Source organism: Mus caroli, chromosome 18, assembly GCF_900094665.2.
Source record: "Mus caroli chromosome 18, CAROLI_EIJ_v1.1, whole genome shotgun sequence".
NCBI lineage: Eukaryota > Metazoa > Chordata > Mammalia > Rodentia > Muridae > Mus > Mus caroli.
This window is the reverse complement of record NC_034587.1, coordinates 86,141,884-86,148,011: the sequence shown is the minus strand read 5'-3', so window position 1 is coordinate 86,148,011 and position 6,128 is coordinate 86,141,884. Positions and strand designations below refer to the sequence as shown.

At 34.9% G+C, this 6,128-nt stretch overlaps 1 non-coding gene across 1 annotated transcript; it reads right to left on the bottom strand.

Annotated features, from left to right (window-relative positions):
• Window positions 1–5,326: 5,326 nt before the first annotated feature.
• LOC115029950 lies at window positions 5,327–5,390 on the bottom strand. The gene has a single exon (XR_003835505.1). It is a non-coding gene; the product is annotated as a U7 small nuclear RNA (small nuclear RNA).
• Between the last annotated feature and the right edge of the window lie 738 nt (window positions 5,391–6,128).

The following is a 6,128-nucleotide window of genomic DNA, read 5'->3' as shown; positions in this document are numbered from 1 at the left end:
TTTATGGCTCTTGTGGGAAAAAATGATTACTGTGTGTGACATAACTCCTTAAATCATTTTCACACACACACACACACACACACACACACACACACACACACACATACACAGTATTTTAAAGAAAGTTTATAATTTTTACAAACATACTTAGTGTTGTTTACTTCTCTTCCTCTCACTCTGTATTGTCTTCCCTCACCTCTCCCCAGTTAAAATCTCCTTCTTTCCTCTTCACTTTATAGCACCTATGTCCTGTTATACCTATTTCTAGAGTTAATTTTTTCCCCTTTCCCTTATGCTGCCTATCTGTTGTCTTGTGCAATTTAAGTATACTTTGGGTTGTATACCCAAATGTGAGAATTTAGAGCTAGGACATACAAATAAGAGACAATATTAGCCCTACCTGGAGATCCATACTGTCTGCAGACACCAAATCCCAACAATGTTGCTGTTGCTAAGAGGTGCTTGCTGACAGGAACTTGATGTGGCTGTTCCCTGGGAGGTTCTTCTAGTAACTGACCAGTGCAGATATGGATGCTCATAGCCAACCATCAGACAGAGCTTGGGAACCCGGTGGGGGAGCTGGTGGAAGGACTGGAGGAGAGTAGGGGGATTGCAACCCCATAGGAAGAACAATGTTAGCTGGCTGGGCTACCCAGTGCTCCCAGGGACTAGACCACCAACCAAGGAGTGCACAGGAAGGGATCCATGGCTCCAGATACATTTGTAGTAGAGGATGGCCTTGTCTGACATCAATGGGAGGGGAAGCCTTTGGTCATGTGGATATTTGATGTCCCAGTGTAGGGGGATGCTGGAGTGGTGAGATTGGAGTGGGTGGGTGGGGGAGCACCCTCATTAAGGCAAAGTGGAGGCGGGAGAGGGCAGATGGGATGGGGGGTTGTGGAAGGTTAACCACCGGGAAGAGGGATATCATTTGAGATGTAAACAAATGGAATGATTAATAAAAATTTATAAAATCAAAACAAAACAAAATCAAAGTGTCCCTTTTTCTTCCTGTGACTTCAACTAGAAGGCTGAAAGTTAGAGCTGAGCAATTCCTGCAGAGATAGAACAATGGCCACATTACTTAAGTCCCTGCTGTTAGGCTACAGGTGTTAATCACCTAAACAAGCAGCTTTTAACCCTCAGAATGAGCAAGAAAGTTTTTGGGATTCATTCTTTAGAAGTTATTATCAGCATTCAGTATAGTTAGAGAACTAGAAAATCTGGAGACCATTAGTCTTTAAAGTCACACCCGAGTCCTACTGTGTCTCTTTTCAACCTGCTCCAGGCTGAGATGTTCCCAGCTACATCTCTGCCAGAGCACAAGACACATCATAGCAGTTTTGGGCAATCTGAAGTATCCTCTATCCCATACCTGGGATCAAAACAAAAACATATATAACATAACTGTGTTTTTAAAGAAACCAATTCTCATTACATGTGAAAAGCATATATCAGCTGTATTTAAGATAAATTCCTGTGTGCAATATAATATAAATAGCTGTAGTTACTCTGTGGTGCCTTGTATCTCCAAGTTGATCTATCCTACATATGTGAAAATAAACCATTGGCCATTGCCTCCATGTTGCTGTGTACCTTCTATATATCCTTGGGGCCAATTTTCTAGTATCTGCTTCTGTGGATTTGATTTTTGAATGATTCTACAATGTCTTAGTTACTTTTTTATTGTACAATATACAAGTCAACTTAAAAAGAAGCTTATATATATGGCCTGCAAATATTATGTCCTCTTCTGAAGCTTTTTATTTGGATTTCATGGATCCAGAGGTTTACAGTTCATACCCATCATGGCAAAAGACACAGTATCAGGCAAGCAGGCATGATGGCGGAGCAGTAATTGAGAGCTTCTAACATCCACAGACAGGAGGAAGAATGAATTAACAGGGAAAAGTGTAGGTTTTAAAACCTTAAAGCCTACAAAGAAATAGCCTCTAGCCCTTTACAAAAATTTGTACCAATGGAGGAGCAAATATTTAGGTACAGGAGCTTGTGAGTACTATTCTTATTCAAACTACCACACAATCAATTGATCTCATATAGTATTTATTTTCAGATGCCTGTTGGTTCCACTTTCATGTCTTACATGTTTATACATGTTGTTGCTAGACTGTCCATATGGAGTGCTATTTCATTATGTTTATGAATTATATGTGAATATTACAACAATTAAAAGAAAGAGAAGCCATGAATTTGAAAGCAAGCAAGGAGTGGTATGTGGGAAGATTTGCAAGTAAGAAAGAAGAGGAGCGAAATGACATAATAATAATTTAAAAAAATAGAAGGAAAACAATGATATTTAAAATATGTTAAATATTTTTATTCATTCATGTAAGAAAATACACTTTATACATCTTAGCTATAGTGAGGAATTCTACAATACACATGAAAGAACATATATCTCTTAGGTCTATATTTATACAAAGGCAATGTAAGATTACATAGGAATTCTATCCATTAAAGTAATCTTTGTATCAGTTTCCATAATTTATATATTCATTTGCACACTAAGACATAGGATATAGGAGTTCCCTTTTTTCTATATGCCAACACATCTTCCATTTATCTTTTTTATAGTTTTAAAGCAGCTGTAGGCTGATAGCTCATATATTTAACTAGTATTTCCCTGATAAGTAATGATGGTGGTGTCTTCTTATTTGTACATCTACTGCTATTTTGAGTGTCCTTTGGGTGGGGAGGTATATGAATATCAGTCTCTTGTCCCCTTTAAAATAACTGATATTATTTTATTATTGAGTTACACGAGCTCCTGATACATGTTGAATATTGGAATATTATTAAATATATGTCTTATAAATATTGTCTCCTCTTTCATAGCTTTTTCATTTCATAGATTATGTTATTGGCCATGTAAGAATCTTTCAATTCTCCATAGTACTAACTTCATTTGGCTTTGTGAAAGTGCATTTTGTGTTAGATTAAAAATATGATAGATTAAATAGATTAAAATACAAATAGGTTTAATAAAGATAAAAAAGATTAAAAATACAAATTAAAGCCTATGTTAATGTCAAGAGTTTGTTCCTGCACTTTCTCTTAACACCACATACTTTCAGATTAATGAATTTTAGGTGATTTTTGTGAAGGTGCATGATTAGATGCAAATTCATTATTTTGTATGTGTCATATCCTGTTACATTAACATTACTTATTAAATAGAATACTATTGCCCCGTTAAGTATTCTTAAAGAAAATTAAATTTGTGACATGCATAGATTTATTTCCTGGTTCTGCAGTTAGCTTCATTACTGTATTTGTGTGTTTTTATGCCATTACCCTGCCATTTCTATTACTATTATTATTATCAGAAACATTATTAAATAAATATTGGTACTATTGCTACTGGGGATTACATATTTTACCCAATTATGCTAGGATAATAGAGAATTCAATATCTCCAACTTCTGTTGTTTTGTATTTGTTTTGAGCATTCAGGTTTTCTTAATACACACTTTGAAAGTTTTTCTAGTTCTTTGAAAGATATGCTTGGGATTTTGAAAAATACTTTGTGTTTTGTTTGCTTTGTTTTTATTAAAAATAGATATATCAATACAATACATCTGGTCCACAGTTTCACCTCCCTCTACTCCTCTCAGAACCCACCTACCTCCTCTTTTCACCAGGTCCACTTTCCCTCTATTTCTTCTTTAGAAAAGAACAGTTCTCCAATAGACAACAGCCAAACAGGACAATATTGTTAAGTCTGTATGCTGCTCTAAATTATATTTATTACATATTTAGGCAATGTTAATAATTGTAATATATAAAATAAGTTTTCATTCTTTTTTTACTTTCTTCAATGTCTTATACTTTCCAGTATACAATACATAAACTCCACAGTTAAATTTATTCTTAAGAAAATACCTAATTAAAAAAAATTATAAAAAAATTTATTCTTAAGATTTTATCCTTTTGCTTTTATTCTAAATAAGATTTTTATCAGTTATGTTTTAGATTGTTTTATATTAATATTAAGAAACACTTCCAATTTGTGTATTATTATCTTATAACCTGCATTTTCATAAGTTATAGTGAGTTCCAGGACAGCCAGGGCTACACAGAGAAACCCTGTCTCGGAAAAAAAAAAAAAAAAAAAAAAAAAAAAAAAGTTATTTATTAGTTCTGGGAAACTTATATTAAGGTCTTCTGAGGTTTTGCATTTACCGTACCATCTAAAAGCAAAGATATACTTATTTCTTCTTTTTCAATTTAGGTACAACTTAATTCTTTCTTTTGTTTAATTTCCTTGTCTAGCATTTCTATTAGTGTGCAAAATTTAAGTGACAAAGTCATTCTTAGTCTACTCTATTCACAGTGCTACTTGTGGCTTTTACAAATATGACCTTCAGGATGTTGTTTTAATTTATATACTTCTGTGTATATTATGGGTAAGTTCCTTTGGTTTTACATTTTTATAATATCCAAGGTGTGTGCATGTAAATTTAAGTGGGTAAAGTCCAGAGTTGAAGTTGGATGTTCTTATCAGAACTTGCTACCTTATACTTAGAGGTTGCATCTCCCACTGAACAAAGAGCATTGGCTGTTTAGCTAATCAGCTTGCCACAAGTATCCAAGTATCTGTTTCCTGAGTTTTGGAACTATAATCAGACTGCCATTGTCATCATCCTTTTCTTGGTTACTTGGGATCCAGATTCTCTGGTCATCACATTCACCTCTCACCTCAAAGACATTTCCTTAGACCTTTATGTACATTTTGTTTAAAGATTTTATCATAAATATTTGTTTGATTTGTTAACTGCCTTCTAAGAATTAATTCAGATAATAATAATGGTTAAATTATTAATGTAAAAATATTTTTCCTTTTTCCAAATGCCATACCTACCTTTGACTTGTGCCAAGGACCATCCTTGGCTTGGAGAGGTGGTTCTGAGGAAGGAGTGTTTGGGAGCAGTGGAAGAAAATAGGAAGCAATCTAAGTCATTTGTGGGTACAAGCTGACAGTTCTGTTTTCTGCTCAAGATGGCTTTCCAGACAACTCTGTAGATAGCTCTTGGCTCAGAAGACTGCTTGAGATAGCTTTCTGTTTGTACAGCTCTCTGGTAGAGACAGATCTCTGCTAGAAACAGCTCTCTGCTTGAGACAGCTCTCTCATGCAAAAAAAAAAAAAAAAAAAAAAAAAATCTAAAATTTCTCTGGATAGCTCATGGGTTTCTGACCAAAGTCAGAAAAACTGCTAGAAAAAAAATTCTTGAATTTTTCTGACTAAAGTCAGAGAAGCTGCTGGGAAAAAAATCCAAAAGAGCTGAACAGCTCTCTAGGATAGCTTTTGGGTTTTCTGAACAAAATCAGAAATCCTGCTAGAAAAAAATCTAAAAGAGCTGTATTCACTCTCTAAGCAGTTCTCTATGGGAAGCTCTATCTTACAGACCAAATCCCAGTCTTTATTTACATATTAATTCAGTCATTTACTTCCCTTTTGATTATTCTATGAATCACCATTTTATGACCTTAGCTGCTTGAATCTTAGGAAAAGAATGCAAGTACATTTATTTTTGTAAACATTGCAAAAGAATTCAGAGATCTGCCTGCCTTTGTAAGCACAAACAATAAATTTAGCTGGGTGGAATCTTGCTTTGTGATCAGCATTCCCCAAATCTCTTTCTTTTCTTCCTTAATATCTTTCTGACAAGGTCATAGTGCAGCAGCCTCTATTATTTTAGGTCCGTGAAGCCCTTCATATAATTCAAGTTGCATCCATAGTTGATAAATATCCTTTACATATTATTGAGCTCATGCTTTTAGAGTTCTTTCCCACAGCCTTAAGGGCTGTCCTGAAGGTCACAGCATTTATCATTTTTCTTGAGGAACACTGGACACACCCTTGCCTCCAGGACTTGTGCTGTTTTTAATTATCAAGGAGTCATTAACCTTGGCAGGGAGACCCTTCCCTGTAGGAGAAACATGAAAATATGCACATTATTATACAAACAATCCTTTTGCCTACTAACCAGTAACACTCATCAAGGTCCATGCCTGCTAGCCCGGCTCTAGGGGCAGGAACTATGTCACACCATCCCATCCATATCTGAATGCTTGTTTATAAAATTTAAATATTCAGTAATAGGATT